Genomic DNA, 11,580 nt, shown 5'->3' with positions numbered 1-11,580 from the left:
TGAACTGGGAGACCACTCTCTTTTGCCAGCTGCTCATCCAAGGTCCAGCATGACTGAGCCTCAGTCTCTCTCTCTCTCTCTGGCCTCTGGCCACCACATGGGTGTGCAGTGCCCTGAGGGTGCTCGTGTTCACTTTACTGTAATGCCTGAAACTGCTTCTATCCTTTATAAAAATCCATTTGGATCACAAACCAGGCTTCAGCGTGAATTCTTTCTCGTGTGGAGCCAAGGACCGAGGTATTTCTCACACAAGAAGTAGAACAGTTTTCCGTGGCCACTTCCTCCAATATGGAGTGCCAAGGCCTTCTTAGTCTGGAAGCTCTGCTGAAACCGCATTGGGTGACCCTGCATTTGAAATAACGTAGCTTCCAGCATCACTGCAACACACCAGTCACCACATTATGACAAACTGACAGACAAGTGGTGATTTGCTAGTGTCTAGGAATCCAATTGATTACTGCTGCTTGATCTTGTATCTTGCTACTTCACTAAATGCCTCAATTGTTTCCAATAGCCTTTTTATGGATTCTTTGGGGTTATTTTTATACAATATAATATCATCTTAAATAGGAAGAGTTTCATGTCTTCTTTGCCCTATTGTATTCCACTGATTTATTTCTGTTGCCTAATGGTTCTGGCTAAGACTTCCCACATAATGTTGAATGAGAGGGATGATAAAGGACAACCTTGTCTTGTTCCTGTTCTTTGGGGAAATGTCTTCAATTTTTGCCATTGAGCATAATGCTGGCCATTGAATTTCATTTATGACCTTTATTATGTTGTGGGAGATTTCAGGGAAGTGACTTTAAGTGGGTATTTATGCAATCTTTGATGGATTATCAGAAGGAAGGCTGTCAGACAAATGAAAAAATCCCCCAACTTTGTGTGAAAGGATCAGGATGTGGTGTTGGCCTTGTTTTCATCTTCTGCACCTCTCTGTGCTTTGGTTTCCTTGTCTCAAAGTGACAGAGCATAACTAATTCATTGATGAAATAATTTTCCTCTTTTTATGTTCTACAATCCATTGATTTAAAGAGTTTGAAAAGATGCGATTTTAAGAGTTAAAATAAGATGTCCAGAGTGTAGACGATAGGAAAAGAAAAGAAACAAACTCACTGCCATCGAGTTGATGCTGACTCATAGTGACCCTAACAGGCCAGAGTAGAACTTGAGAGTTTCTGAGACTTTACTTCTTTTTTTAAAATAAATCATTTTATTGGGGGCTCTTACAGCTCTTATTACAATTCATACATCAATTGTATCAAGTGCATTTGTACACGTTGCCATTATCATTTTCTAAACATTTTCTTTCTGCTTGAACCCTTGGTATTAGCTCACATTTCTGTTGTTTGTCCCCCTAGGTGGGGGTGGGGGTGGGGGGTTGTTATATGTTGTTCACTGTAGTTGTTCCCCTTTTCTCCTTCTCCCCTCACCTTCCCCCTGCCCTCATGGTATCGCTTTTCCCATTACTGTTCCTGAAGGGTTTATCTGTCCTGGATTCCATGTGTTGAGACCTCTTATTTGTACCATTGTACATGCTCTGGTCTAGCCGGATATGTAAGGTAGAACTGGAGTCATGATAGTGGTGGGGAGGAAGCATTAAAGAACTAGAGGGATGTTGTGTGTTTCACCAGTGCTATGCTTCACCCTGACTGAATTGTTCCTTCCTTGTGACCTTTCTGTGAAGGATGTCCAATTAAGACTATAATTCTTTCCTGCAGTAGAAAGACCTGTCTTTCTCCTGAGGAATGGCTGGGGGATTTGAACTGTTGACTTTATGGTTAGCAGCCCTATGTGTAATTACTGTGCAACCAGGACTCCAGAACGTAGACTAGAGGGAGAAAATAGGAAAGACTTACCTGAAACAAATAGGAGATCAGGTTTGGCCTTAAGCTGAGAATCATGGAAAGCAAATGTGCAGAGAAAGAAAAAATACCCAGAGAAGCTGACTCATTAATTTATAAGCTTTTGAATTTTGCTTAGAAACCTGAATCAGCAGAGCTGAAAATAGCTATAAATATCCTTTAGCCTTCACACTCATAGAGGGAAGTGTGCACTAAAAGAAATGGACATTGCTGAGTGAATTACATCAGGTGGCAAAATCATGGAAATTGAAGAGAAGATCACTCATTTATTAGTTCTTCCTGGAAGTATTTCCCCTGTACCCCCCCTCCCCCAGCTTCTGATTTATATTATGAATGGAATGCACTCTCCTGGTTGGCATGGGACTCACAACCTACACATTAATGATTGCAACAATATGAGAAATGTCATTAAATCAGTAAGCACAAGGTGATATTGAAGGACAATAATAGGTTATCAGTCTGAGAAGTACACAACATATTTTCAAAAGGTTATTAAGGTACATCTTAAAAGAGGGGGAGTTAGCCAGGAAGAAAAAGAGAGTATAGTCGTTTCAGAAGGGAGGGAACACACTACCCAACCCCTCCAAAAAAAACAAACAAACTAGAAAGGAAATAATATGATCCTTTGGAAATTCATGATGAATGCAGCTGAATTTGGGGCTACATATAGACACAACATGTGCTAGTCTGGGTAGACTAGAGAAACAAATTCATAGACACTCATATGTATGTAAGAAAAGGTTTATATATAAGATCAATTGAATATTGAGAAAACATACCAGTCCAGTCCAGATCAAGTCCGATATAAGTCTGATATTAGCCCATATGTCTAATACCAATATTCAGGCTCATGAAACACGTTCAATGATGCCAAATGCAGGAAGATCACAGGCCAGTGGGTGGGAAGTGTTCTAGATCAAGTGGCGTTGTAAGCATCTCAGCGCTAGCAGGGGTCTCTACGTGGCTTCTCCAGCTCCAGAGGTCTGGTTACACCAGAGTAGGTCGATGTGGCTTCTCCAGCTCCCATGTTATGGGGTCTATCAGCGTAATACCATGTGTCTTCTCAGTAGAGAGTCTCCAAGGAAGTGAGAAGAGAAAGAGAAGTGTCTCCTGCCTCCAAGGAGAAAAAATACAGGAGTTCCCAGAATTCTCGGAAGGCCATGCCCACACAGAGACCCCACCCCTTTATTCTTAATCCTCTCAAGTTGACACCAGATTATGTAATTATCACACAAGATCCCATAGGCCTGGGCCATCCAGTGCTCTGAGTTTCATAGTAAGCGTTTGATGATACATTCTGAAAACAAAGCTTCATGGAATTTTAGGTAAGAGCAGAGCAGAATACTTCAAATGTAGGATGAATCAGGGCAAATTAAATTTTTAAAATTTAATTTAAAAATAATTGCTTCTGTAAAGAACAGAAGCAATTATATATTTGAAGCAGGTGGTAGAGATGAAAAAGTAAATTGATGGGATCAAGAGAAAATATGAAAACAAGATAGGAGAACATAGACAAGTAGAGTAATTCCTGGGTACCTCATGCCTAATGTTAAAGCTACTTTTACTCTATTAAACAAAGTAACCTAACATAATAGAAATGTGTTTGTATACACAAACATCTGTCCAAACAGTTATATCTACTTATCTTTCAACAGAGAGAGATATAGCACCATTTAAGGAGCTATATTATCTCACCAGAGTTTTTGTTATTATCACTCTACTGAGTGCTGCATTTATATGCTTTTGTTTACCATACAATACTTATTTTATAGAGAAAGTAGGATTTTAATAGAATATTTAAAATTAGAGCATAGTGGAGAAACAGTCAACTATGGGGAACAGATTGATTCATAGAATTAGGGTGCAATTAAATTGATTTTCAATATGGATGGTGAAAAATTTATACCAATTGAATAAACAAACTAAAATTACAGAGGAACACTGCAGAATGTTAAGTAAAAATGATCTTATGCCACCTAAAAGAGTAATTGAGCTTGTATATTGGAAGATAATTAAAGTAGTTGAGCGAAGGGTCACTTTAAATTAATGGAAATGGCCAGATGGAGAGAAACTGAATGGTGTGGTACTGGAATGAGATGAAGATTCAGGAATTAGGAGGGGAGTTAGGATCTCTGAGAGCAAGAAATGTAGCAGAGATCAATTTTATATTTGAATCAAAGTTCTACAGAGATTATTCCAGACAGTAGGATTATCACACTGTAAAACAAAGTGTGTGAGCATTTGGCCTGGTGAAAAGGAGATTACATTCATGGATTTGGGGAAGATAGCTGGGGGAGAGGTATGTAGTTAGAGAAAGCCAATGCTTAAATTATTTTATATTGAATGCCAGGTAGATTGGATTTTATTTTAAAAAGTGGAATTGTTAAAATGTCTATGAAATGATTTGCAATTATTAAGACCTATTTTCACAATGGGCAATGAAGAGATAGTATAGGAACAGAATTTAGTAAGATTAATTAGTACAACATATCTAAAATAGTTTTGTGTATATGAATCACCTGGAAATTCCATAGAGGGGCAGATTCTCATGCAGTGATTCTAAGTTTGGGCCCTAAAATATTCATTTCTCATGTTTTTAGAAGACATCAGGCATCCCTTTGAGTAGCAATATCAAAGTTGTAGAATCCTTTGGGTAACCTTGGTCAAGAGATGCCCTGAAATATACAGCTGTTGTGATATACCTCTCCAATAAATATACAATGATATCATATCCTAATCAGCTACATTCCTAACAGGTGGTTCATATGAATTTCAAGTCTTAACTGCTATAACCATCTAAGAATGTTCACATTGGCTTCTGTCCTATAGGTTTTATCTTGTGTGAATCAGAAATACATTTATTTGTCATGGCTCTCCATATAAATGTATTATCATATTATTATTATGTATTATTTATGAGTAAATGGATGAAATTATAATTCTGACTGCTTTTCTCTAATTGAAATATAAAAAGGATTAAATGATGATTTCCACCCCTGCCCCCACTAATATTCACAGGAATTTGTTTCTACTGAAAGTGGTGAAGCTAAAGTTATAAATCAAACTTGTTCTGTCCTGAGCTACGTTTAAACACCGATGTAACAAAGCTTCTATTTTACCTTTTGTCCAAATTGGTCTGGGAGTCAATATTTTGAGTGAGTTATATTTTCTTACTTTTTCATCTTTGGTCAACTATTTATACAAATTATTGAATTTAGATATTGGTTTAAAGTGGTAGAGTATTTTCTTAACATTAAGAACAAAAGGAGAGAATACATTCACAACAATTGTGTTGTAAATTAGAACAAGCTGCTGCATGAAGTCACTCATCCTTGATTTCTGATACTAACTTTATATATGGCAATGCAAAAATTTGATTTGGTTTTGAAAGTTTATATCAGTTTCACCTGTCACTCTTACTTGTTTCTACTTCATGTTTAATATTTCTCCTTAACCTATTTCCAGTCTTACTTGAAAATTTTACTTCTTGACAATACTCATATATCCCATGTTTCCCTAGACAGGAGGGAATCACCAACTGAAATAAAAGAAAGGTTGAGGAAATGGTGTGGAGGTCACATCTGACCTCCTGTAGCTCCTTAAGCCTGTTTGCTACAAAGTCAGACCTGTGTTCGCCTTACTGTTACACACAATTCTGACATCTACTGTCCCTCCCACAGCACACTCTCAGCTTGGCTCTATAATTCATTGAAATGGCCTCACCGAGCTCAGAGAGGATGTTCGTGGTTAGAGGTGTTATTAGGGAAGTCATAAGGTTATAATTCAGATGAGAAATACTCAAGTAACAGTTATGCAGTCAGGACAGCTTCTTCTTTCTGGCCCTCAACCATTTGGCCTGGCCCCTCTCCTACCCAGGCAATGTTACAGAGCTCTTTCAGGGCTGCCAACAAATGTACACAAGCATGTCACCCCCCTATAAGCTTCAACACAAAGGCACTCAGCTCCAGATGGATGGGTCAGCAAAGCCCAGTTCTCGCCATCAGGTGCCTAGCGGCATGAGGCACGCCATTTCACAAGCCAGAATCTGCCTCCAATTGACCAGCTTTACTTGTGTGGGCGAGGAAATCTCTGCTCTGTTTCATGCTTCTGGTTCTGTTGTTGCTGCTCCTTTATGTCACAGCTGTTTCATGGATTAAAGAGGTTCAATGCCTGGGGATTTGGGTGTTCAAAGGACACTGTCTATTCCTGGCTCTTCTCTCTAGCTGGTGATGAGATCTCTCCTTTCCTGCTTCTGAGATGGCTCATTTTATACCCAGTTGGATGACAATCACAATCAAGCCTTTTAAAAACCACTCACAGCTGAATCATATATTCTAATGAATATCTTCTGCCAACTTCTTACCCAGACCCATCATGAAACTGAAGGTTTTCTGGTGAGAGTAACAAAGGCTATGGTTAGAAATTCATGTTAACAAATTCACTGCACTAAAGAGGTAAAATATTTTCTTAAAAAAAAAAAAGCCATTAGATCTACTGTCAAGGTTCAGAGATGTTCCCCTACTCTTAGGCTAACAACTTAGACTAACACAGTTTTAGTGCTTTGAGAGAAGACCCTGGGGTAGAGACAAAGGTGTTTATGCTCCAGGTGCAATGAGAAACATGCATTTTATATTTAAATGGCTTTCTCTTGCCCAGACACAAAGTGGAGAGCAAAGTGGTTCAGATGGATGATGCATATTGTGAGTTTATGGCACAGGACTTTATGGAGCTCCGATGTTTTATAAATGGATACTAGCAAACCTACTCAACCTGTAGCCTTGAAGGACACTTGCTTTTTATTACAGTGGAAAGAAATTAAATCTGCTTTCTGCTGCAGAAGAAGACACTGTATCTTCCACCACTGATCACTCTGCAAAACCAAATCATTCTGTCACTGAGAGTCAATTCTGACCCACAGTGGCCCTACAGGACTGAGTAGAACTGCCCCCTCTGGTTTTTGACAGTGACAGAAAAGGGACTTCTGCCTTGTCTATCAAGGGAATGAGCAAAGGACCCTGTGGAGCAAATAATGATCAAAGGACTTTGTGAGAACTGGCTTGGTAAACACCTTAACTTTAAAGCCAGGCCCCAGTAAAATTCTGACACAGGACTATACTCAAAAATAATTCTGAGACATGCTGACCCAGAGCAGCAGCTCAGATTAAACAGAAAGAAATGATGTATGAGACCCAAGGACAAACTGAGCAACTGGTTAGAAAGTTGCTTGACCATCTGCAGAGCAGCAAGGCCCTCATCTTTTGAAGTGCCTTTTAAAAACTAGAAGCATTCCCTTAGACAAAGTCCCTTCTCAACTGAAGAGAGGGACCTGTTTCACTCCTGCAGTGAAGTGTAGCTTATCTATGTGTCTTTAAATCTAGAGAGGGACCTGTTTCTTTTCTTTACAAGCGACTCTATGCTTTAATGAACTTGTAGCTTAACTCTTTGCTCTGTGTGCACATGTATGTGTGAGCACAGCTTATCTCTGGACCCTAACAAACCACATAGGTTTCCCGCAGCCTGAGCATTGAATTTCACAGGTTTCAAAGGCTGTAAATATTTATGGGAGCAGAAAAGCTCATTTTTCTCAAGAGGAGTGGCTGGTAACAGCACCTTTACTTGAAGGGAGGTAGGGATGTGAGAGACGCATAGGCCATGTTCTTGCAACATCTACTACATGATTTCCATGATGTAAGTCATGAAGCCTTAATACCAGGTTTATAAATCAATATTATTTTTAAAAATTTCATTCTGACTTGCTGACACAAATGAAGAGTTACTATGGCACTTCCCAAAGGAGACAACTTGAAAACAGTTTCGGAGTTTGCAAATCAAGGGATTTAATCATGACCCAGCTACTCATATGAGTATATTTGAATCAATTCACTATATCTCTAAATTCCAGAACCATGAACCTAAGGAGGTAATGATGACTGAAGTATTCCAAGGTTGTTTACTCTTCTAATCTCTTTTTCTCCCTGAATGTCTCTTATCAAAAAATCAGCATGGATTCTCTATCTCAGAGCACAACAAATCTGTTTTCTCAGTTTTTCTGTCAATGCTGTCCAGAAATAAGACTTGTTTAACTTTCCGGACCATATTGTCCACTAAAATATAAGATACACTTTCCCAAGTGGAAAGTTTCCTGTCTCTGCCATAAAATAAAATTGTTAATTTAGATATGTGCTTTCAAACATTGTAGTTCTTCTTTCTGATATGTTTGAAACTTGCTCTATTTTGATATTTAAAAATCAGCTATAGTTAATATTTAAGTTTTGTTATAATTGAACTGTTAAATTTCCAATTTTATTAAGTAGTATTGAGAAATATAGGAAAGGGGATTTTATGGAACAAATCAAAAAATAATTTGTTTCTTTAAGTTTAAGTTGTATGTGTGACACAGCTGTCTTCTAACTAAAATGAAAGTTAATAATTTTCTTGGGATGAATTGGCCAATTTACTTCTTTATGAAATATCAGATATATTTTCCTCCTAGATATTTGTTGTATATGGTACATTTTTCTGGTGTGCTGTGAAAATAGAAAATCATTTCAGGGATGCGTAGTATGCCATTGTATGTGTGTATCAGGATTTTTAAATCCATTCGTCTGTTGATGGAAATTTGGGTTGTTTCCAACTCCTTGCAATTGTGAACTGTGCTGTGCTGAACATTGGAGCACAGATGTCTGGCTGTGGTTTATTTCTTGTCTCTTCTGGGTATATGCCCTATAGCGGGATTGCTGGGTCTTATGGTAGCTCAATCTCCATCTGCTTTAGATATCGCCAAATTGATTTCCATAGTGGCTGTACATACCTACAGGTCCACCAGCAGTGGATGAGAGTTCCTATTTTTCCACAGCCCCTCCAACACCTGTTACTTTCTGACTTTTTGAATTGGGCTATCTTTTAGAGTGTTAGGTGGTATCTCATAGTTGTTTTAATTTGCATTTCTCTTATGGCTAATGATCGGGAACATCTCATATGTTTATTGGCCATTTAGATTTCTGCCCCTGTGAAACTTCTGTTCAGGTCCTTTGCCTACCTCCTCAGTAGGCACTTAGTTTTTTCTTATTGTAAGCTTGCAAGGTATTGTAGATTTTAGTAATAAGGCCTTTGTTTGATGTGTCATTGCTAAAGATGATTTCCCAGTCTGTGGGCTTTCTTATTACTCTCTTGCTGAATTCTTTTGATGTACACAGGTGATTTATCATCAGTATATCCCACTTGTCAATTTGTGGCTCCTCTGTATTTGTATCCTTCCCTATTTCTGATAACCTATGTATTCCCTGTGCCAAGGTTCTCAAGTTTGTCCCAAATCTCTCATTAGTGACCCTAATTGTTTGGGGTTTTACCTTGAGGTCTGTGATCCACCTTGAGTTTATTCTTATGCATGAAGTGAGATAAGGTTCTTGCTTCATTTTTCTGCAGGTAGATTTCCATTTTTTTCCAGCACCCCTATTGAAGAGGGCATCCACTTCCAATTTGATATTTTTGGGGGCCCTTATAAAAAAATCAGTTGCCTGTATTCTGATGTTTTTATTTCTGGGTCTTCAGCTCTTCTCCATTGGTCTGAATATCTGTTGTTATACCAGTACCACACTGTTTTGATCACTGTGGCTGCATGATATGTGCTAAAGTCAGGTAGAACAAGCCCTCCCAGTTTGTCCTTCTTGAGGAGTTCTCTGCTAATTCTGGGTTTCTTTCCTCTCCATATGAAGTTGGTAATCAGGTTTTCCAATTCTTTGAAGAAGGATGATGGTATTCGTATTTGGATAGCATTAAACTTATATAGTGCCTTGGCCAAAACTGACATCTTTACTATATTGAGTCTTCCAATCCATGAGCATGGGATATTCTTCCATTTGTTGAGGTCACTCTTGATTTCTTGTAATAGTGTTCTATAATTTTCCTCATACAAATCTTTTGTTCTTTTAGTCAGTTATATCCCTAGATATTTCAATTTGTGTTTGGCTACTGTAAAGGGTTGTATCTTTTTAATTGCCTCGTCAGTGATCTTGTCTGAAAAATGCAATGATGATTGCATGAAACACATTGCCACATGGGAAGAACTGGAGGAAATCATGCTAAATGAAGTAAGTTGAGCACAAAAGGACAAGTACAACGTGAGTCCACTGAGGTAAACTTAAAAAAACAAAAACAAAAACGGGGCATAAAGGAAAAGCTACTATATACATGCATTCCTGGTGAGGTCCAGCAACTATGACAGGGGTCAAACCCAACCCAGGGATACATATGCAGCCAACTAATAAGAGGGGGAAAGAAAGAGGGAAAAAAAAGAAAAAAAACATGGTTAGGGGGGCAGCAGGGCACTAATCCACTCAAGGGGAGGGAATTGTTTGTATCTTCAAAGGAGAATGAGAGAGAGAGCAGGCTTCAACCTGATGCACCAAGACATGAATACAACATACCAGCAAGTACCAGGGAACAAATAGGGAGGTCCTTGGGGTTGGCTCCAATCCCAACTATGTTGACACTCCCCCCTGACCCCCCTCAGAAGAATGCAGTTCAGGAGACAGCACTGGGGCTACAGTTTGGGGAGAGGGGTGTGTCAGATTAGAGCACACAGGAGAAATGCAAAGGGATGGAGAGGGAGGAGAGGACATCCTGGCCCACCAAGACTCGAGAACGATGTTCCTGCTCAGAGCAGGCACTGCACAGGGAGGGCCTTAGGGATGGGCCCACCACGGGACACAGTGTCACTCACTGAACCATGGCACTGTGGGTGACAGCACAGGAGACACAGTGTGGGAATAGTGCACGGTCTGGCCCCATCACACTGGGGTGAGGCACTGAGGGCATGCAGCAGAGCAGCAGGGGGAGCAGACTGATGAAACCACTGGGAGTACCAAAAATAGACTTGGGAGACAGAGTGTGGCACCCCATCAGACTTGAGTGGAAAACACTTGTAAAGGTCCACAAACAGACCATGAACTATTTATAGTCTTTTCTATTTTGGTCAGTGACTTTCTTTTTGTTATTGTTATTTTGTTCTTGCTTTGTGTGGTTGTTGTTATTGTTTTGTTGGTTTTGATTCCCTTCGTTGTTTTATTTGGCTTTGCCTGGTTTTTGCACTTATTAATGTATCTGCATGTCTAGCTAGATAAAATAGGCTGGATAAATACTTTGGAGATGAAAAGAAAGTGACCAAAGGTTCCAGGGGGATATGGCAGAAGGGGAGGTTGGAGAAAGGAAATAGGGGTGGGGTGGGGGTGGTACCAACCCAGGGACAAGAGAACAACAAGTGAATTAAAATCAGTGGAAGGAAGGTTGTAGGCTGCCTAGTGGGGCTCAATCAAGAGCAATGTAGCAGCGAGGAATTACTAAATTCAAATGAAGACCGAACATGATGGTGGGACAAGAGAGAAGTAAAAAGAAAATAGAGGAAAGAACCAGGAGGCAAAGGACATTTATAGAGGCCTAAATATAGGCATGTACATATGTAAGTATATATATAATGAGAGGAGAATAGAACTATGTACTCATATCTATATGTTAAGGTTGCAGATGGACTTTGGGCCTCAAATAAAGTACTCCCTTAACACAAGAACACTTTGTTCTAAAAATCTGGCATTCTGTGATGTTCACCTTTCCGACAAGATCACTGAAGACAAAATGGGTGCATAAGCAAATGAGGTGAAGAAATCTGATGGTGCCTGGCTATCAAAAGATATAGCATCTGGGGTCTTAAAGGCTGGAA

At 39.3% G+C, this 11,580-nt stretch overlaps 1 pseudogene; it reads right to left on the bottom strand.

Annotated features, from left to right (window-relative positions):
* The window catches only part of LOC101645399, a 19,330-nt pseudogene that overhangs the window by 6,218 nt on the left and 1,532 nt on the right, over positions 1–11,580 (bottom strand).

This window comes from Echinops telfairi, unplaced genomic scaffold (genome assembly GCF_000313985.2).
Source record: "Echinops telfairi isolate 266 unplaced genomic scaffold, ASM31398v2 ScPeMD7_4;HRSCAF=17, whole genome shotgun sequence".
Classification (NCBI taxonomy): Eukaryota; Metazoa; Chordata; class Mammalia; order Afrosoricida; family Tenrecidae; genus Echinops; species Echinops telfairi.
The sequence above is the reverse complement of the archived record's forward strand: the minus strand, read 5'-3'. Positions and strand labels throughout refer to the sequence as shown.